General features: G+C 43.1%; 1 pseudogene; it reads right to left on the bottom strand.

Moving 5' to 3' along the window:
* Nucleotides 1-1,035: 1,035 nt before the first annotated feature.
* Nucleotides 1,036-2,574, bottom strand: LOC147980709 (uncharacterized; annotated as a pseudogene).
* Between the last annotated feature and the right edge of the window lie 21,288 nt (nucleotides 2,575-23,862).

The following is a 23,862-nucleotide window of genomic DNA, read 5'->3' as shown; positions in this document are numbered from 1 at the left end:
CACAAAGAACTCTCATGAAGACCATGGGTTAGTACACAAAGCGTAATGGACAATGCTTACCATACCATGGGATCACTTGATCCCTCTGTACATCTTGTACGCTTTGTGTGTTGATCAACTTGATTCACTCTTGACTTGGTCTTGATCAACCTTGATTCTTTCCAACTCTCTTCATTTGGATGATGTCTTGAAGGTAAACATGAATGATCAAACAATCTTCTTCTTCAAGACACGCTTGCAATAAGCTCAACTCTCAAATGACCAATCTTTGGATAATTCCTTGAATAGCACCTTGGTCGATACAAACTCTCCTTGAAACCAACACATGTACTCCAAGAAAAGCCTATGGATAAAACCTTCAAATATAACTCAAGGCAACCATTAGTCCATAGAGATTGTCATCAATTACCAAAACCAAACATGGGGGCACCCCATGTTATTTCAAGGGTGCGGATGACATTATTGGTTGTGCGAATTGCTCGTTCGGCTTTGCCATTTTGTTGAGAGGTACATGGACAAGAAAATCGAAAGGTGATACCTTGGGAAGCACAGAAAGAGTCTAACTTGGTATTGTCGAATTCGCGACCATTGTCACTTTGGATGGCAACAATGGGTAGGTCAAACTGGGTGTGGGCATAGGCATGAAAAGTAAGAAACGTGGCATAGACATCTGATTTTTTTCAAAGTGGAAACGTCCAAAAATAATGAGTGTAATCATCAACTATCACAAGATAATATAGATAACCAGAAGTGCTAGGTATAGGAGATGTCCAAAGATCACAATGTAGTAAAGCAAAGGGTTTAACAGTATATGAAGTCGAAGGATAAAAGGGCAATCTAATGTGACGTCCAAGTTGACAAGCATGACATATAGATGGTGTAACTCTAGAAGATGGAATATTTTGATGGTGGTGGAGATGCTTCATGGTGTGATAACCAGGATGACCCAAACGACGATGCCAGATGTCGAGGGAGACGGTGATGATGTGGTCTTCGGGTGGTGGTGGTGGACATACGGAGTAGAGTGGTCCGGAGCTATTGCATTGAAGAATCTCGGTCCGAGTAGGAAGTGCCTTCACAGAAAAACCCCAAGGGTCAAACTCAATATAAACATAATTATCAGTTGTGAGTTGACGAACAGAGAGAAGATTTTTGATTATGTGAGGAACAATGAGGACATGATTTAAATAGAGAGGTCGAGACCGAGAGGGTAGAGTGTGGGAACCAATATGAGAGATAGGTAAAGAAGCACCGTTACCAACGGTGATTGTGTGAGCATTAGAAGGGGTGTAAGTGGAGAGTATACCAGGGTTAGATGCCATGTGGGAGGATGCGCCGGAGTCCATGTACCACTCTTGGTTGCCGGGGAGTTGCATGTTGTTGAGTGCGGTGATGAGAGTCGGGTCGACCTGCTACTGATTAAAGTTGTTGTAAGGTGTTGCATGGTTGCTCATGTTGTAGCCGGAAGGTGCTGCCGCATGACCATGACCGTAGGCCATATAGGCTTGGGGCGAGGGCGCGGTGGGTCGAGGGCCAAGGACTCCCAGAGCAGAGGGGAGCCAAGGGCGAGGCGACCAGGCTGGAGGAGATGCTTGGAGTTGTTGATGTGATGATGATGGTTGCTGTTGGAGATGAAGGCGGGTAGGCTGGCCAGTCCAAGGGTTGTACGTCCAGGGGGTGTCACGGCGGCCTCGGCCGCCCCGGCCGTGGCCACGGTTGTTGTTGCTTCCCCCGCGTCCAACAGAGAAGGATGGGGAGCCGCGGCGATCATTGGAGAAGTTGTGCCCATCATTGGGAGGTGGAGCACGTTCGCCACCGGCGCTGGGAAGGACGCTGTTGCCGCTGGCCCACAAGGCGGTGGCGGCAGAATTCTTGGCGTCGGTTTTCTTCTGGGCTTCTTCAAGAACGAGGGCGGAGCGAGTCTGAAGGAAGGACGGGAACGACACTTGGAACGGCAAGAACGAGCGTAGATGGGAGTACTGCTCGTTGAGTCCACGGAGCAAGGTGAGCACGAGAGTTTCGTCGGTGACCGGCTGACCAACATCATCGAGAGCATCGGAGACAGACTTGAGCTTTGCACAGTAGTCGGAGATCGTCATGTCCCCTTGAGAAGTGTTCTGAAATTCAGCGTCGAGAGCTAGTGCACGACTCTTCTTGTTGTCGCGGAAGAGGTTGGCGATGGCATCCCAAATCTGCTTTGCCGTGGAGCCGGGCTTCATGATGACGCCGAAGAGCTCGAGAGAGATCGAGCCATATATCCAAGAGAGGATAGTGAAGTCGTCGCGGCCCCAATCAGAATTGGAGGAGGTGTCCGACGGGGTGCTCTCAGAGAGAATGTGGGCCGAGAGCAACGAGGAAAAGCTCGCGCCACTTGGCATAGTTGGAGTCCTGGAGGTTGAGGGTGATGGGGACGAACGTCTTGATGGAGGAAGCATACGTAGAGGCAGCAGGAGGAAGGACGGACTTTCCCCGTTCATCGGCTTGGCACTGGAGTTCTTCCTCACGAGCCTGAAGGAGGGACTCGCGGTTCTTGAGTTCTTCCTCAAGTTTCTTGAGCTCATCAGCAGACGCCATGGCGAGGTGGGAGGGGTTGGGGTGTTGGAGCGATGCAGCGGCAAGGTATGGTGGAGGGAAAGGAAGCCCGCTGCTATTGCTAGGGTAAAGGAGATGCGGCGGCTAGGATCTAGAGGAAGAGGATCGTAGTGCTCGATACCATGTACGATTGATAAACTGGACGGCTTGATGCCTGCCTCGGTTCAGCCCCTTCATATATATAATGTACAAGAGAGTTACAGAGTTTGGTATAAATACATGAGGCTGTAATAAGGAAACTATCTATTTGGTGGGAGTTTAACTTGCAGGCCAAGGTTATCATGAGCCGTGGCACAGTAGGTCTCTAACAGCACCGTCCACACCGTTTCATTGTCGGTGCCGACATGACACTATGGTATTATTCAAGGAAATATGCCCTAGAGGCAATAATAAAGTTATTATTTATTTCCTTATTTCATGATAAATGTTTATTATTCATGCTAGAATTGTATTAACCGGAAACATAATACATGTGTGAATACATAGACAAACAGAGTGTCACTAGTATGCCTCTACTTGACTAGCTCGTTAATCAAAGATGGTTATGTTTCCTAACCATGAACAATGAGTTGTTATTTGATTAACGAGGTCACATCATTAGTTGAATGATCTGATTGACATGACCCATTCCATTAGCTTAGCACCCGATCGTTTAGTATGTTGCTATTGCTTTTCTTCATGACTTATACATGTTCCTATGACTATGAGATTATGCAACTCCCGTTTACCGGAGGAACACTTTGGGTGCTACCAAACGTCACAACGTAACTGGGTGATTATAAAGGAGCATTACAGGTGTCTCCAAAGGTACATGTTGGGTTGGCGTATTTCGAGATTAGGTTTTGTCACTCCGATTGTCGGAGAGATATCTCTGGGCCCTCTCGGTAATGCACATCACATAAGCCTTGCAAGCATTACAACTAATAAGTTAGTTGTGAGATGATGTATTACGGAATGAGTAAAGAGACTTGCCGGTAACGAGATTGAACTAGGTATTGGATACCGACGATCGAATCTCGGGCAAGTAACATACCGATGACAAAGGGAACAACGTATGTTGTTATGCGGTCTGACCGATAAAGATCTTCGTAGAATATGTAGGAGCCAATATGGGCATCCAGGTCCCGCTATTGGTTATTGACCGGAGACGTGTCTCGGTCATGTCTACATTGTTCTCGAACCCGTAGGGTCCGCACGCTTAAGGTTTCGATGACAGTTATATTATGAGTTTATGAGTTTTGATGTACCGAAGGAGTTCGGAGTCCCGGATGAGATCGGGGACATGACGAGGAGTCTCAAAATGGTCGAGACGTAAAGATCGATATATTGGACGACTATATTCGGACATCGGAAAGGTTCCGAGTGATTCGGGTATTTTTCGGAGTACCGGGTAGTTACGGGAGAAGCAATGGCCTTGATGGGCTTTAGTGGGAAGAAGAAAAAGGGCCAAGGGGCTGCTGCGCCCCCCCTCCCCTCTAGTCCGAATTGGACTAGGGAAAAGGGGGCCGGCCACCTTTCCTTCTCCTCTACTTCCTTCTCCCTTCCTCCCCTCTTGGTGGACTCCTACTAGGACTTGGAGTCCTAGTAGGACTCCACATCCTGGCCGCACCAAGCCTTGGCCGGCCTCCTCCTCCTCCGTCCTTTATATACTGAGGCAAGGGGCACCCCATGGACACACAAGTTGATCCACGTGATCTATTCCTTAGCCGTGTGCGGCGCCCCCAGCCACCATAGTCCTCGATATTATTGTAGCGGAGTTTAGGCGAAGCCCTGCTGCAGTAGTACATCAAGATCGTCACCACGCCGTCGTGCTGACGGAACTCTTCCCCGACACTTTGCTGGATCAGAGTCCGGGGATCGTCATCGAGCTGAACGTGTGCTAAAACTCGGAGGTGCCGTAGTTTCGGTGCTTGATCGGTCGGGCCGTGAAGACGTATGACTACATCAACCAAACGCTTCCGTTGTCGGTCTACAAGGGTATGTAGATCACACTCTCCCCTCTCGTTGCTATGCATCACATGATCTTGCGTGTGCGTAGGATTTTTTTTGAAATTAGTACGTTCCCCAACAGTGGTATCAGAGCCTAGGTTTTATGTGTTGATGTTATATGCACGAGTAGAACACAAGTGAGTTGTGGGCGATATAAGTCATACTGCTTACCAGCATGTCATACTTTGGTTCGGCGGTATTGTTGGATGAAGCGGCCCGGACTGACATTACGCGTACGCTTACGCGAGACCAGTTCTCCCGACGTGCTTTGCACAAAGGTGGCTAGCGGGTGACAGTTTCTCCAACTTTAGTTGAACCGAGTGTGGCTACGCCCGGTCCTTGCGAAGGTTAAAACAACACCAACTTGAGAAACTATCGTTGTGGTTTTTTGATGCGTAGGTAAGAACGGTTCTTGGTCAGCCCGTAGCAGCCACGTAAAACTTGCAACAACAAAGTAGAGGACGTCTAACTTGTTTTTGCAGGGCATGTTGTGATGTGATATGGTCAAGACATGATGAGATATAAGTTGTTGTATAAGATGATCATGTTTTGTTGACGTTATCGGCAACTGGCAGAAGCCTTATGGTTGTCTCTTTATTGCATAAGATGCAAGCGTCCAATAATTGCTTTACTTTATCGCTATGCGATAGCAATAGTTGCAAGAGCAATTGTTTGCGAGACGACCACGTGACGACACATTGATATAGATCAAGATGATGGAGATCATGGTGTCATGCCGGTGACGATATAGATCATGACAGTACTTTGGAGATGGAGATCAAAGAAGCAAGATGATGATGGCCATATCATGTCACATATTTTGATTGCATATGATGTTTATCTTTTATACATCTTATTTTTGCTTAGTTTGACGGTAGCATTTTAAGATGATCTCTCACTAATTATCAAGAAGTGTTCTCCCTGAGTATGCACCGTTGCGAAAGTTCTTCGTGCTGAGACACCACGTGATGATCGGGTGTGATAGGCTCTACGTTCAAATACAACGGGTGCAAAACAGTTGCACACGCGGAATACTCAGGTTATACTTGACAAGCCAAGCATATACAGATATGGCCTCGGAACACGGAGACCGAAAGGTCGAGCGTGAATCATATAGCAGATATGATCAACATAGCGATGTTCACCAATGAAACTACTCCATCTCACGTGATGATCGGACATGGTTTAGTTGATTTGGATCACGTAATCACTTAGAGAATTAGAGGGATGTCTATCTAAGTGGGAGTTCTTAAGTAATATGATTAATTGAACTTAAATTTATCATGAACTTAGTCCTGGTAGTATTTTGCAAATTATGTTGTAGATCAATAGCTCGCGTTGTTGCTTCCCTGTGTTTATTTTGATATGTTCCTAGAGAAAATTGTGTTGAAAGATGTTAGTAGCAATGATGCGGATTGGATCCGTGATCTGAGGTTTATCCTCATTGCTGCACAGAAGAATTATGTCCTTGATGCACCGCTAGGTGACAGACCTATTGCAGGAGCAGATGCAGACGTTATGAACGTTTGGCTAGCTCAATATGATGACTACTTGATAGTTTAGTGCACCATGCTTAATGGCTTAGAATCGGGACTTCAAAGACGTTTTGAACGTCATGGAGCATATGAGATGTTCCAGGAGTTGAAGTTAATATTTCAAGCAAATACCCGAGTTGAGAAATATGAAGTCTCCAACAAGTTCTATAGCTAAAAGATGGAGGAGAATCGCTCAACTAGTGAGCATGTGCCCAGATTTTCTGAGTACTACAATCGCTTGAATCAAGTGGGAGTTAATCTTCTAGATAAGATAGTGATTGACAGAATTCTCTAGTCACCATCACCAAGTTAGTAGAACTTCGTGATGAACCATAGTATGCAAGGGATGACGAAAACGAATCCCGAGCTTTTCATGATGATGAAATCGATGAAGGTAGAAATCAAGAAAGAGCATCAAGTGTTGATGGTTGACAAGATCACTAGTTTCAAGAAAAGGGCAAAGGGAAGAAGGGGAACTTCAAGAAGAACGGCAAGCAAGTTGCTGCTCAAGTGAAGAAGCCCAAGTCTGGTCCTAAGCCTGAGACTAAGTGCTTCTACTGCAAAGGGACTGGTCATTGGAAGCAGAACTACCCCAAGTGATTGGCAGATAAGAAGGATGGCAAAGTGAACATAAGTATATTTGATATACATGTTATTGATGTGTACTTTACTAGTGTTTATAGCGACCCCTCAGTATTTGATACTAGTTCAGTTGCTAAGATTAGTAACTCGAAACGGGAGTTGCAGAATAAAGACTAGTTGAGGGTGAAGTGACGATGTGTGTTGGAAGTGGTTCCAAGATTGATATGATCATCATCGCACACTCCCTATACTTTCGGGATTAGTGTTGAACCTGAATAAGTGTTATTTGGTGTTTGCGTTGAGCATGAATATGATTTGATCATGTTTATTGTAATACGGTTATTCATTTAAGTAAGAGAATAAATTGTTGTTCTATTTACATGAATAAAACCTTATATGGTTACACATCCAATGAAAATAGTTCGTTGGATCTCGATCGTAGTGATACACATAATCATAATATTGAAACCAAAAGATGCAAAGTTAATAATGATAGTGCAACTTATTTGTGGCACTGCCGTTTAGGTCATATTGGTATAAAGCGCATGAAGAAACTCCATGGTGATGGGATTTTTGGAATCACTTGATGCTTGCGAACCATGCCCCATGGGCAAGATGACTAAGACTCCGTTTGCCGGAGCGAGCAACTGACTTATTGGAAATAATACATACTGATGTATGCGGTCCGATGAGTGTTAAGGCTCACGGCAAGTATCATTATTTTCTGAACTTCACAGATGATTTGAGCAGATATGGGTATATCTACTTGATGAAACATAAGTCTGAAGCATTTGAAAAGTTCAAAGAATTTCAGAGTGAAGTGGAAAATCATCGTGACAAGAAAATAAAGTTTCTACGATCTGATCGCGGAGACAAATATTTGAGTTACGAGTTTGGTCTTCAATTAAAACAATGTGGAATAGTTTCACAAACTCATGCCACATGCAACACCACAGCATAATGGTGTGTCCGGACGTCATAACCATACTTTATTGGATATAGTGCAATCTATGATGTCTCTTACCGATCTACCACTATCGTTTTGGGGTTATGCATTAGAGATAGCTGCATTCACGTTAAATAGGGCACCATCTAAATCCGTTGAGACGACACCGTGTGAACTATGGTTTGGCAAGAAACCTAAGCTGTCGTTTCTTAAAGTTTGGAGTTGCGATGCTTATGTGAAAAAGTTTCATCCTGATAAGCTCAAACCCAAATCGGAGAAATATGTCTTCATAGGATACCCAAAGGAGACTGTTGGGTACACCTTCTATCACAAATCTGAAGGCAAGACTTTTGTTGCTAAATTCGGATTTTTTCTAGAGAAGGTATTTCTCTCGAAAGAAGTGAGTGGGAGGAAAGTAGAACTTGATAAGGTAATTGTACCTTCTCCCTTATTGGAAAGTAGTTCATCACAGAAATCTGTTCTTGTGACTAATGCACCAATTAGTGAGGAAGCTAATGATGATGATCATGTAACTTCAGATCAAGTTACTACCGAATCTCGTAGGTAAACCAGAGTGAGATCCGCACCAGAGTGGTACGGTAATCCTGTTCTGGAAGTCATGTTACTAGACCATGACGAACTTGCGAACTATGAAGAAGCGATGGTGAGCCCAGATTCCGCGAAATGGTTTGAGGCCATGAAATCTGAGATGGGATCCATGTATGAGAACAAAGTATGGACTTTGGTTGACTTGCCCGATGATCGGCAAGCCATAGAAAATAAATGGATCTTCAAGAGGAAGACGGACGCTGATAGTAGTGTTACTATCTACAAAGCTAGAATTGTCGCAAAATGTTTTTGACAAGTTCAAGGTGTTGACTACGATGAGAGTTTCTCACTCGTATCTATGCTTAAATCTGTCCGAATCATGTTAGCAATTGCCGCATTTTATGAAATCTGGCAAATGGATAACAAAACTGCAATCCTTAATGGATTTCTTAAAGAAGAGTTGTATATGATGCAACCAGAAGTTTTTGTCAATCCTAAAGGTGTTAACAAAATGTGCAAACTCCAGCGATCCATCTATGGACTGGTGTAAGCATCTCGGAGTTGGAATATACGCTTTGATAAGATGATCAAAGCATATAGTTTTATACAGACATGCGGTGAAGCCTGTATTTACAAGAAAGTGAGTGGGAGCACTACAGCATTTCTGATAAGTATATGTGAATGACATATTGTTGATCGGAAATAATGTAGAATTATTCTGCAAAGCATAAAGGAGTGTTTGAAAGGAGTTTTTCAAAGAAAGACCTCGGTGAAGTTGCTTACATATTGAGCATCAAGATCTATAGAGATAGATCAAGACGCTTGATAAGTTTTTTTCAATAAATACATACCTTGACAAGATTTTGAAGTAGTTCAAAATGGAACAGTCAAAGAAAGAGTTTCTTGCCTATGTTACAAAGTGTGAAATTGAGTAAGACTCAAAGCCCGACCACGATAGAAGATAGAAAGAGAATGAATGTCATTCCCTATGCCTTAGTCATAGGTTCTATAAAGTATGCCATGCTGTATACCAGATCTATTGTATGCCCTACCACTGAGTTTGGCAAGGGAGTACGATAGTGATCTAGGAGTAGATCACTGGACAGCGGTCAAAATTATCCTTAGTGGAATAAGGATATGTTTCTCGATTATGGAAGTGAAAAAAGGTTCGTCGTAAAGGGTTACGCCGATGCAAGTTTTGACACTATTCTAGATGACTCTAAGTCTCGGTCTAGATACATATTGAAAGTGGGAGCAATTAGCTAGAGTAGCTCCATGCAGAGCATTGTTGACATAGAAATTTGCAAAATACATGCGGATCTGAATGTGGCAGACCCGTTGACTAAGATTCTCTCACAAGCAAAACATGATCACACCTTATTACTCTTTGGGTGTTAATCACATAGCGATGTGAACTAGATTACTGAATCTAGTAAACCCTTTGGGTGTTGGTCACATGGCGATGTGAACTATGGGTGTTAATCACATGATGATGTGAACTATCGATGTTAATCACATGGTGATGTGATCTAGATTATTGACTCTAGTGCAAGTGGGAGACTGAAGGAAATATGCCCTAGAGGCAATAATAAAGTTATTATTTATTTCCTTATTTCATGATAAATGTTTATTATTCATGCTAGAATTGTATTAACCAGAAACATAATACATGTGTGAATACATAGACAAACAGAGTATCACTAGTATGCCTCTACTTGACTAGCTCGTTAATCAAAGATGGTTATGTTTCCTAACCATAAACAAGGAGTTGTTATTTGATTAACGGGATCACATCATTAAGTGAATGATCTGATTGACATGACCCATTCCATTAGCTTAGCACCCGATCGTTTAGTATGTTGCTATTGCTTTCTTCATGACTTATACATGTTCCTATGACTATGAGATTATGCAACTCCCGTTTACCGGAGGAACACTTTGGGTGCTACCAAACGTCACAACGTAACTGGGTGATTATAAAGGAGTACTACAGGTGTCTCCAAAGGTACATGTTGGGTTGGCGTATTTCGAGATTAGGTTTTGTCACTCCGATTGTCGGAGAGATATCTCTGGGCCTTCTCGGTAATGCACATCACATAAGCCTTGCAAGCATTACAACTAATAAGTTAGTTGTGAGATGATGTATTACGGAACGAGTAAAGAGACTTGCCGGTAACGAGATTGAACTAGGTATTGGATACCGACGATCGAATCTCGGGCAAGTAACATACCGATGACAAAGGGAACAACGTATGTTGTTATGCGGTCTAACCAATAAAGATCTTCGTAGAATATGTAGGAGCCAATATGGGCATCAAGGTCCCGCTATTGGTTATTGACCGGAGACGTGTCTCGGTCATGTCTACATTGTTCTCGAACCCGTAGGGTCCGCACGCTTAAGGTTTCGATGACAGTTATATTATGAGTTTATGAGTTTTGATGTACCGAAGGAGTTCAGAGTCCCGGATGAGATCGGGGACATGACGAGGAGTCTCAAAATGGTCGAGACGTAAAGATCGATATATTGGACGACTATATTCGGACATCGGAAAGGTTCCGAGTGATTCGGGTATTTTTCGGAGTACCGGGTAGTTACGGGAGAAGCAATGGCCTTGATGGGCTTTAGTGGGAAGAGGAAAAAGGGCCAAGGGGCTGCTGCGCCCCCCTCCCCTCTAGTCCGAATTGGACTAGGGAAAAGGGGGCCGGCCACCTTTCCTTCTCCTCTACTTCCTTCTCCCTTCCTCCCCTCTTGGTGGACTCCTACTAGGACTTGGAGTCCTAGTAGGACTCCACATCCTGGCCGCACCAAGCCTTGGCCGGCCTCCTCCTCCTCCGTCCTTTATATACTGAGGCAAGGGGCACCCCATGGACACACAAGTTGATCCACGTGATCTATTCCTTAGCCGTGTGCGGCGCCCCCAGCCACCATAGTCCTCGATATTATTGTAGCGGAGTTTAGGCGAAGCCCTGCTGCAGTAGTACATCAAGATCGTCACCACACCATCATGCTGATGGAACTCTTCCCCGACACTTTGCTGGATCGGAGTCCGGGGATCGTCATCGAGCTGAACGTGTGCTAAAACTCGGAGGTGCCGTAGTTTCTGTGCTTGATCGGTCGGGCCGTGAAGACGTACGACTACATCAACCAAACGCTTCCGTTGTCGGTCTACAAGGGTACGTAGATCAGACTCTCCCCTCTCGTTGCTATGCATCACATGATCTTGCGTGTGCGTAGGAAATTTTTTGAAATTACTACGTTCCCCAACAATTATGCGATTGAGAAGTCATGTTGCTAATGTTAGCCTGGACCAACACTGTGGAGAAGAAGCCGTAAATGCAGAAGTCTTTGTATAGATCAACCTGAATCATCTTATGAAAACTGCCAACTTTACAACAGTGACAGAAGAGCGCCACTGTAACAAAGAGGAAGTATGAACCGTCACAAAGCATCATGTGGCATCAAGGAAATACCCAAGAGAGATAAAAGGAGACCATAACCTTGTTGCTAGCACAAAAATGATCACGAAAACATCAAACCGGTCCCAAAATGGCTGGCCTTCCGTCATCGAAGGCATTGAATTCCCTCAACACCACATCACCACCACCACAAAGAGTAAGAGCCTGTTCTAAATCTCTCCGGCTCCTAACTTCACTAAATCCTCGTAGGAAGCCGACCCGAACGCCTGAGCTATGAGAAGATGGAAGCGAGAAGGTTAGCCGGACTCCAGTGTAAAAAAGTGAAGCACCAAAAGTCCAGCTCCAGGAAAACAAGAATGAGGAGTTGCCCATATTTACGGCCGAGTGCCACTGCCAAGAAAACGGTTCAGCCGTCCCCAGCCGAATCGGTACCCTCCTCACCTAGAAAAAACAAATCTCTCCCCAATCGATATGCACCCATTTCCCTCAATAGTTCTTCCTCTAGTAACCCTACTGCAAGCGTAAAAAAAAACCTACTGCAGTTCAGCGCCGCCGGTCCGCCGCCACGCCGGACTCCCCCTTGTCGCCGGCCAGCGATCTCTCCGCTGGCAGATCAATCCATCCTAGCCTCCTCCCACCAAATCTTGTTCCTTTGGTGTAGTTCCCTCGTCGCTAGACATGAGCAGCAAGCTCACCGGAAGGAGAAGCCCAACCCGACGCGGCGACGCCATTGACGCCCGAGCCACCTCGCACGAGCCAGGATCAACAACCCAAATTGGGCTGGTTTCAGCAGGCCAAAAGTGGTGCTGAACAGGCCAACTGTCTCCACAGCTGGGCTGCCAGCCGAATCTGGCGATAGGAGAAGCTGCGGTCGATGTAGAACGGATGGGATTTGCCAGGTGGAGTGAGAAGCTACTTTGAGAAGCCGGATATGTGAAGTTTTGTGAAGCTGGAGGGGTTCAGAACAGACCCTAAGAAGATGAGGAGCATTACCTTGACATTGCACGAAGCGTCCCACCCAAATTCGAAGGGCCCGGAACATCGCAGACAGCACCACTAGATTCATCACCAATAGCTGAGAGAATTGAAATTGAGATCTAGAGTAGACTTATTCGTCATCGCCATCGCCACAATCGAAGGCGAATATCTAACTAAGCCACTAGACTATTGAACATGCGCAGAAACAAAGTCACACAGTACCCCTCCAACCCGTAGCTGCGGGAGCAACCGATGGAGGGGAGGAATCCCTCTTAGGCGCAAATTGTGGTGCATGTTCCCTCGCGTGTGGTGGCTAGGTTTCACAGGGATACAATAAACGATTACGTGTTACATATGCGGCGTTGCAGGACACTTAACAATTTTAATCTGTAAACATACTCATATTTTTTAATAGATTCTTGTTGTAAACGCATATCTTGGATCCTCGCGCGAGAATAGAAAATAGTTTTTTAGATATTCATTAAGAGACTTGGGGTTAACATAATAAGGGGTGCTTAATCTCGAAAGGAGAAAGGGTAATTAAAAATCTAGAGGTTTATCATCACTAGCAATCTGACAAACGCAATGCACAGATTTCACACAACACATATTAATTATTTAACCGCATTTATATAAAACCCATGTATCATGATAATAGATGCAAATTTAGTAATCAATAAAGAAATTAAAATACTTTTAACGTGCACCATAAAAGATATTGCTTTGTGCATATGTAAATCGTGATAAGACGTTGCTAGTCCTGTTTATTTTATACAACATAGAAAGACATAATAGGGCAATATATATTCAGCAGGAGAAAGTAGTTAACATATCGAAAGTGAGGCCCATCAGTGGTGACATCACGCACCACATACACTGGTGGGCCTGGTTGTCGGCCGTCCATCGAGACCACATAAGCGTTATGCGTTTTCTCGCCCGAACGGTGATGAAAGAGCCCAAGTCATGTCAACCAAAACCCTAATTTTCTAGTCGGACACATCTTTTTTAGTGAAGTACCTATTTATTCATTGGAAATCAAAGGTTACGTCGCTCATTTGTAGAGGTACAATATGGGCGAGAGGCTAACCAAGTATGTGTGTCTTGGTATTTGGCAACACCAGCAAGCTTATGAGCTACTGAATTGCCTTCTATAAACTCGTATACAAAATTACTGGCAAAATTAAATACCAACGCCGCAGTTCTCACTTGTCAGGTATATGCATTCAAGATGTTGATAAGCTCCATGCTGTTCGAACTAATGACAACTCTATTGCATCTCAAAGTTCCAGCAAGTAACAATCTTTCAGCACAATTGCTTGAGCTGATATGACCGATCGACCTCATCTTGTTATATAAACTAATGCATATTGGTGCATAAAATAAATAAAATATTTCGAGTTTTTGCATCATAAAATATTTTGAGTATTTTTTAGGGAAATAAAATTGTCTGAGTTGAACATGCATTAGGCGTTACATAAGGGCTTTTTGTTGCAGGGGGTACATATGGGCTTTATGGGAGCAATGCTGCCCATATCCACGGGAATCCTATTTATCGCATACCGCGATAGATACCGACAAAACGTGCACCCCCCCCCCCCCCCCCCCATCTTAGTGTATGCATGCTTCATGGGCCGGCCTATTACGGGGGTTTTCTTTGTTTTCCAGCCGGTTTAGGACCTTCCTCGAACCTTTTCTTTTTCTGTGCTTCCTATTTTCCAGCTGTTTCTTCCCTTCTATTTTTGTTTTTTCCTTTAAATTTGTGAACATTAAAATGTTTTTCCTTTCTGTCTTTTTCGTTTCCCGATGTGTAGTGGGTTTGCTCAGTAGAGATGGTAGAGCGCACAAGTATTTGAAGGAAATATTCAGCCTTATTAAAAGAGAAAAAGTCTATATTGAACTATGATTTGAATTCATTTCTTATTAGTTTCCAAGTGAAAAATATTCATTGCCTTTAAGCCTTTTAGAAAAGAAGTGAGCATTTCTGCAGGTTCTATTTTCCCTAAACTAATGAACCGAATGGTAGAGAGTTTTTTTAATAAACAATAAAGAAGGAATCAACATAATGAGCAATGGGTTAGGATCAATCCTCTTTTCATTATTTCCTTTTCATTTTTCTATTTTAAAACTCGGAATATTTTTCAAATTTGTGGACATTTTTTGAAATTCAGGAAGAATTTTTGAATTTTGCGAACATTTTTTCAATTCATGAACATTTTTTAATAGGAGAACAATTTTCGAAATTTAGGAATAATTTTAAAATTTGTGAACATTTCTGGAATCAACGAACATGTTTTGAAATCCGTACGTATTTTCAAATTCATGATGATTTTTTGGGATTCAGGGACATGTGTTAAAAGTACTAAACATTTTTGGACTATGATTTTTTTAATTCATAAACATTTTCTAAAAGTTGTGAACACTTTTTGAGTTCATGAAAATTTTATGAAATCCAGAACATTTTTTAAATTCGTGATTTTCTAAAATTCATAAGAAAAAACTAATTCATGAACAGGTTTTGATATCCCAAACAATTTTTTGGAATTTGGTATTTGTGAACAGTTCTGGAAGTAGAAAACAAAAATGGAAAAAATGGAAAATGAAAGAATAAAAATAGGAGCGTCCAACCCGCACAGGGGGCGGGGGGTGTGCTTGATTGGTGGAATTCTGCTGACCCGCACGATAAATAGGAGCTCCTGCCATATCCACTAACCACTAGTATCTCCGATGAAGCCCTCAAAAAAAGCTATCTCAGGCGAAATTATGGGCTAGATCATAATATAGTGTAGGCTTTTAGACGAGTCGATGATATATTCATCGCCATTTTATTGTATCATACTCCCTTCATCCTGAATTATTAGCCTTCATTTATATAGATACGGATGTATCTTCCTTTTTTACGGGAGATACAGATGTATCTAACACGTAATTTGAGACGGAGGTATACTATACTTAACCCAAAAGTTTGCTAACCAGCTAAAAATGTTTTTTTTAAGAAGAAGCTAAAACGCTTCTAGACGGCCCGTAGTCATAGCGCGATCCGTCGCAGCCCGCTAACGGAGCATGGTTCTTAGCCCACTTTGGCGTTCCTTGGTCGTCCACTGCGTGCCTGATCACGTTTCTTGTCAGTTAAGCGTACGAGACGCTTTCAGATATGCACGGGCGGCTGTCGATGGCTTTCTACGGCAGCGGGATACCAGTAGAATATTGCTAAAGTGTGTGAAAAGAAATGTACACACACAGGATCCTCTACGGCGCCTCATGAACGATAGGACGGAATTCAGCTGGATTCCACATCCGCACCCGAACCAGCAGAGCTCAATGGCCGCCGCACCGGATTCTAAGGGCATGTACAATGATGGCATATGGATATATATGCCCCATACCAAAAATTAATTTAAGACATCTACATTTATTTTTCTTCCCGGTAGGAGTGGGCCTTATTAAGAAATAGAAAATAAAGACTCTAATACACATGCATCTCTACTTTTTATCCTAACCTTTTCAGCTTTTGTCATCGCACCACATTTTTTCTCTCCCGTTTTCCTATCCAAACCTATTTTACGTCTACGAGGCATCACCTTAAGGTTATGCATTTTACATGCCATAACTAATCACCCAACTACGCAACCGCGCGACAAATATTGTATACGCGGGCCGTTGAAAAGCGGGAGTACTTGGCGCACGAATTCGTGGCAGGGTCGCAGGTCGCCGGGTTTAAAATTGTCCACGGCGCCGAGTGGGAGAGGAGTGCTCAATCTGCGCCCGACACCGCATCGGCCGCGGACGAAACAGCTGAGGCCCGCACCGCGTCAGTCACCGCCGGGGGCGGGCGGTAGTTGGTCACGTCGACGTGGGCCACGACAGCGAAGGATCCCATTCCAACCTCGATTGCTACGTACGGCGGGTGAGCGCTGGGCGGGCAACCAGGCAAAACCCCAAGACCCAGGCTGCGGAGTAAAACGACCAAATGATTATAGTACTATTAATAAATCTGGCTAGAAATTCGAATTTATTTTCCCATATTTATTTATTTTTGAACACAGTACAGACGCAAGCACTTGTATATATACGCGCATACACACCCATATGAACACACACGCACACCATACCCCTATGAGCACCTACGAGAGACTAAGTCGACATGTCATCTTAAGATTTTATGAAGTCATCGTAGGCGTCTCATAGTCGACGAAAACATCTGAACGCATATCGCCGGAAATGCCGAAATAAATTTAGGATAAATGCTTCCATATGAAGTGTAAACTTAATGGGTTTTGGAGTTGATACAAGGGATGATTCTTTGACCCGGAATCACCGTGGAAAATATTCAACGATTATGTTTATTTGTGTATGAGCAATGTCTAGGAGAGTATTCAACAATATAAGACGACCAACAGTCAGTGTCATTGCTAATCTAGACAAATTATAAGTGTGCTCTTATTTGGTGGATGATTTGTAAGGAGGACACCATGATCCAAACAACAAGCGTCCATGGGTACATAGTTTTTTTGAGTAAATTCTGGTTTTTACCCTCTATTCTGACATTTTTGACACTAATTACCCTATTTAGCGAGATTTTGTCTGTTTTACCCCATTTAGCAAAAGTTCTGCCAGAATTTATCCTGTTTAGTGAGATTTTGTGTTCTGACCGACAAGTTTCAATTGTCTGGTCCAGCTGGCATGCCACATCAATGGTTTTTTATTGCCTATTTTTCTCCCTGCCGAACCAGTCCTCGTAGCTTCTACCGACCAGGACAGCCTGATGGTGATCACTCGCATCGCGTCCAACGCACAACGTGCGAGTCGGTCGAGCGGCGAGCGCCATGCTCGCCTCTACTCGGTTCTCGCTTGCGTTGCTCGCCCCCAATCGTTGCTCAGGATTGTCAAGCAGTGGCGACGATGACGACGACGGTGGCGGGTGCTGAGGTCCTGGCCATGCGCTTTCATACCTCCTCGGGCCGGGCTGTATGGCCACAACATCATGGCAAGAAATGACCTCGTGGAATCCGATGGTCCCGTCAAGTTCGCTGACGTCGGCGTAGTCCTCTGAATTTGATATACTTAAAAAACTAATCATGTATGTGACCGCATCAGGTTGTGCTTAGTTCTTCTTCCTACTTTGGCGACATAGCAGGGACCCTATTAGTCTGTGCTCAGTTGATGGCGGTTCTATGGCGACGTCTGGTCCAACAAATCAGCGAGGTTGGTGAACAAACAAGCCCTCTCAGTCATACCCCATCCCACATGATTTTGACCATCTCTATTACAGCAATTTGTGTATTCTAAAATTTTCCTGACTCATGCATTTGCTGGTTAGGCGTTTAATTCGGACAAAATTAAGATGCTTATTAGAATATCATGTCTATATATATCACCCTTCTGTAATTGAGGTACATTGATTTAAAGTGTTTTTCAATATTTTGAATATTGGAATTCTTTTACTTCTTCAGTTTGATAAACCTTTATCAGAATATATTTTAGAGTAACCCAGATCTCCTTCAGTGGTTGTAAGGCGCATAGATGGAGGATGATTTTTGTGGTTTGTGACAGCTCCTGGAAGTGATGGAGGACAAGATGATGTTAGCATCCTAGATGGAGAGCTTTGCAAGGTGTAGGAGCTAAGAAAGGTGAAGACTGACAAGGTGTATGTGCCACTGCTACTGTTTGGTGTATTCTGAAGCTTCTGCAGTTGTGAACTAGTGAAGCTATCTATACATGTGATGTTATTCAGCTGTACTATAAGGTCCTGGTGCTATCTATAAATGGGAAGCATCATTCAACCTGTTTTCAACATGTGAACCCGGAGCAATCTGTAGTCTATATTAATAAATTTTGATAGTAGTGTATTTCCATGATCTGTTGCAAATAATAGGAGAATGATCTAATTTATAAATAATAGGAGAATACCATCAACTCCAAAAATATCAAACATGGTAACACAATTGGACCAGCATGTCAGAATGCTCATAAAATATTAAACTGGGTAAACTGTGGCAACACTTTTGCTAAATTGGGTAAAACGGATGAAATCTCGCTAAACGGGGTAATTATTGTCAAAAATGTAAATTTAGGGGGTAAAAACCGGAATTTACTCTTTTTTTGGCAAAACCATCACAATAGAAGAAGAAAAAATGCGGTGAAAACGACATTGTCAATCTTTCATCAGGTAGGCAATATCGGGAGCTTTTGGACTGAACTCTAAGCTCTCATAGAAGAAAGAGGGGGACTGTACATCTTGCTACCTGATCAAGGAACGGATAATGAGTAGGTTGCCTTGTGGCCTTCCATATTGTGTTATGGCCTCCAAACAATTTACAATAGATATAGTGTAAATGCTCTTCATCAAAAGTTCTTATGCATCTGATGCAATGCTAGATTTGTCCCTTTTTTTGTGGTGAGAGAGAATTTTAATTCTATTATTTGTTTAGAACGTTACTCCCGCCTTCCCATTGTGTAGGGCGTCTAAGCTTTTGGCATGAAAATTAATGCAAGCTTGGTCACAAATTACCGAGCCATGGTTTTCCTTCGCGACATCCTTTCACAAACGTGGTTAGCCAATCCACAAATAGCAATGGTTAGCTTGTCCTAATCGTACAAGAGATAATATCTGAAGTCAAAAGCTAACACACCTTAGATTTTGGGATTTTTTCTTTGAAAAAGCTTAGGCGCCTAAGATTTTGTGAAGAAGGGGTTACCGTTTTATTTAGGCCATAATGGAGATATGTTTGAAGGACCCCAAAAGTACTCTGGAGGAGAAGAAAATAATGGGAGGGGAGAGAGATTTATGTATGGTAAAGAACTACTCTCCAACCATCATCGATATGTCATTTGGCTCATGGGAACCATCAGGAACCTAACAAACATGGCACCTCACTTTAGTTCCACTACCAAAATTAAGCCAACTCATGAATTCCCCTATTATGTGAATGATGAATATTTGTAGCACAAATTCTATTTCTCCCTTGATCATATTTATAGCTTCTAGGATGAGCGCGACATCCTTGACGTAAAAAGGTCCTTGTGAATTAAGCATCCATGCCACCTCCATCAAGTCCAAAAAACACCCTCTTCGCATGCATGTTAGGATTTTAGGTTCCAAGGTGCCATTGCAATGGGGGTGACGCTTTGCAGGCCAAGATGGTAGGATACCTCATGAGAGACATCCATTCCCACTTAACCACCATCCTCTATGAATGATCCATCCACATTCATCTTGACCCAGCTGGCTACCATTCTAGATATGTCGAAGAGAAGATCCCATCAACCTCCCTTCTTGACTCTCCAAAGAATGTACTATCTTCATCATGATACATTGTAGTAACGGTCATTTTTTCTTCAAATGGAGCTAAAGCAACATTGACATTTATCCTTTTTAACCTAACATCTAGATTAATTGAGCCAATGAGCCAATCTTGTCACCTCCTCATTCTGCCATGTCTCACCTCTTTCTCATTGACGTCACTTACTAACTAATTCTAGTCTAGCAACGTAAGTAGTAAAGTAAACATAAAGAACATTATTCACAAGTTCTTATGCATATGAATTACCGTGGAAAATATGTGATGAAGTGTAAATGCTCTTCATTACAATTTTATGCATAAGTCACTAGACCTTTTACAGTGAAGTGAACATAAAGGACATTGTTCAGTAGTAAAGGTCCATCGTATAAAGAACTACATAAAATGGTAACATGTTTTTCTAACTATGTTTGACTGCTTTAAAGAGATAGTTGTTACTAGTCTTGACATGACTATGATTGGTGCGGATTTTAGCCATCATCTTTGTTTTACGTTGGATTGCCTACATACATATACTCTTTCATTTAGAATTGTCGTGATCGGTAGGCAACCAGTTAAAGGTACACAAATTAGTTTTTAATTGCATGTGGATAGACATTCCAAAATAAGATGGTGCAAAGAAAATGTGGAGTGCAACCTTTTTTTATCAATGATGTCTGCTAAGGTAAAAATAGACTATGTCACTTCATTTACATTTCATGGCTCTCAAAAGCGTTAAGACTAGCCTACAGTTGATGAAAGATCATTGATGTCTCCTAGAGGAGGTGGGTGAATAGGCGCTTTAAAATAATTATGATTTAGGCTTGAACAAAAAACGAAATAAAATTAGCATTTAATTTGTCAAGCACAAAACCTTCGACTAGGCTCACCTATGTGCACCAACAACTTATGCTAAGCAAGATAAACAACTAAGGAAAGCGAGATATATATCATGTCATACTATGGCTATCACAAAGTAAAGTGCATAAGTAAATGGCTCGGGTAAGACATAACCGAGGCATGCAGAGATGACGATGTATCCCCAAGTTCACACCCTTGTAGATGTTAATCTCCGTTTGGAGCGGTGTGGAGGCACAATGCTCCCTAAAATGCCACTAGGGCCACCGTAATCTTCTCGCGCCCTTGGACAATGCAAGATGCCGTGATTACTAAGGGACCCTTGAGGGCAGTCACTGAACCCGTAAAAATGACAACCCTTGGGGGCGGTCACCGAACCCGTACACTTTGGCAACCCTTGGGGATGGTTACCGGAACACGTACAAATTGCTCGGGGCGATCTCCACGACCTAATTGGAGACCCCGACGCTTGCTCGGAGCTTTACGCCACAATGATTGAGCTCCATAGCACCACCAACCATCTAGGGCGTCCAAGCACCCAAGAGGAACAAGCTCTAGGGTACCAAACACCCAAGAGTAACAAGCTCTCAAACTTCACTTCCACGTATTGCTACTTCTTGAGCTTGCGTTGGTTTTTCTCTTGAAGAGGAAAGGGTGATGCAACAAAGTAGAGTAAGTATTTCCCTCAGTTTGAGAACCAAGGTATCAATCCAGTAGGAGATAACGAACAAGTCACCGAATACCTACACAAACAATCAGACAACTTGCACCCAACGCGATAAAGGGGTTGTCAATCCCTTCGCGGTTACTTGCAAAAGTGAGATCTAATAGAGATAGATAAACGGTAAAGTAAATATTTTTGGTATTTTTGGTTTATAGATCGGAAAGTAAAAGATTGCAGAAGAAGTAAATCGGAAACTAAAATTGTAGATTGGAAACTTATATGATTGAAAATAGACCCAGGGGACATAGGATTCACTAGAGGCTTCTCTCAAGATAGAAAATATTATGATGGGTGAACAAATTACTGCTGAGCAATAGAAAAGCGTAAAGTTATGACGATATCTAAGGCAATGATCATGAATATAGGCATCACGTCCGTGTCAAGTAGACCTAAACGATTCTACATCTACTACTATTACTCCACACATCGACCGCTATCCAGCATGCATCTAGAGTATTAAGTTCATAAAGAACGGAGTAGCGCATTAAGTAAGATGACATGATGTAGAGGAATTAACTCAAGCAATATGATGAAAACCCCATCTTTTTATCCTCGATGGCAACAATACGGTACGTGCCTTGTAGCCCCTACTGCCACTGGGAAAGGACACCGCAAGATTGTACCCAAAGCTAAGCACTTCTCGCATTGCAAGAAAAACCAATCTAGTTGGCCAAGCCAAATCAATAGTTCGAAGAGACTTGCAAAGATATCAAATCATGCATATAAGAATTTAGATAAGATTCAAATAATATTCATAGATAAGCTGATCATAAATCCACAATTCATCGGATCTCGGCAAACACACCGCAAAAAGTATTACATCGAATAGATCTCCAAGAACATCGAGGAGAACATGGTATTGAGAATCAAAGAGAGAGAAGAAGTCATCTAGCTACTAGCTATGGACCCGTAGGTCTGTGGTAAACTAATCACGCTTCATCGGAAGGGCAATGGTGTTGATGTAGAAGCCCTCCGTGATCGAATCCCCCTCTGGCAGAACACTGGAAAAGGCCCCTAGATGGGATCTCACGGGTACAGAAGGTAGCGGCGGTGGAAAAGTGTTTTCTTAGCTCTCTCTGTTGGTTTTGGGATATATGAGAATATATAGGCGAAAAAATTAGGTCGGTGGTGTCACGAGGGGCCCACAAGGGTGGGGGCACGCCTTCCATCCTTGTGGCCGCCTCGTGGCTTCTCTGACTTGCACTCCAAGTCCTCTAGATGTCTTCTGATCCAAGAAAAATCACTGCAAAAGTTTTATTCTGTTTGGACTCCGTTTGGTATTCCTTTTCTGCAAAACTCTAAAACAAGAAAAAAAACAGGAACTGACACTGGGCTCTAGGTTAATAGGTTAGTCCCAAAAACAATATAGAATAACATATTAATGCATATAAAACATCCAAAATAGATAATATAATAGCATGGAACACTAAAAAATTATAGATACGTTGGAGACGTATCAAGCTGTTGGAGATATGCCCTAGAGGCAATCGTGTATGATGATATTTCATATGTGTTTATGAATAAAGATAGTCCTTGGACATTATCAATGATGTGTATTAGCAAGTACGTGACTTGTTTGTGGGACTATGCATTGTATGATGACCGTCCTAAAAGGTCCCTAGTCAAAAGGGTTGTGTGGACATGCAGCCGACTAGACTAGCATATGACACGGTCGATGGCTTGGTCTCACTAGCCATGAGGCATTGGATGATAACCGGATAATATGGACTCGGAAGGATCTGGTCGGATTCGACGTAGTCGGATCCGAGTTGAGTTAAGGTCCGAGTTGGACAGACTCAACTATGAGATGCAGCGATATGTCATGTGTGAGTCTCTAGTACAACATACGTTCTATGTCCTAAGACCTGAGCTGGCGCATGTACTCGGGATGGTGACAGACTTTCTTTGGGCCAACCAAACGCTACTTCGTGACTGGGTAGTTACAAAGGTAGGTTTCGGGCTTGTCCAGACCCATGCTATGAGACATGGTCGAGCAAGATGGGATTTGCCCCTCCGATCAGGAGAGATATACTCTGGGCCCCTCATGTGATCCGACCAGGATAAGCATGGCCATGCGACAAGGATTATGAGATAATCTGGTTTGTGGTCGGCATCACTGGAGCGAGAAAGAGGTCGGGCTAGCACAAGGATGACAGACTCGCCTTGATCCCGACAACATATATCATGTGGCAAAAGGAATGGAAGTATGATGTACAGGTTCGCCTAACCAACTTCATAGTCTGCTTGGTGTTCGGCATGCCTTGCTAGGGGCTGCTACCAACCGTGCAGTTCAGAGGTGATCCGAACTGCGACCAAGCCAGCTTGAACCTAAGGGGTCGCGCACTTAAGGGAAGGAACCTACGAGGTCGGATCCGAGGACACTAGTCGGATGTGATCCAAGTTGTGTTCGGATTC

Source organism: Triticum urartu, chromosome 3A (assembly GCF_056163025.1).
Source record: "Triticum urartu cultivar PI428250 chromosome 3A, HENAU_Tu73, whole genome shotgun sequence".
Lineage (NCBI taxonomy): Eukaryota > Viridiplantae > Streptophyta > Magnoliopsida > Poales > Poaceae > Triticum > Triticum urartu.
Note: the sequence above shows the minus strand (reverse complement) of the source record. Positions and strands in the feature narration are given on the sequence as shown.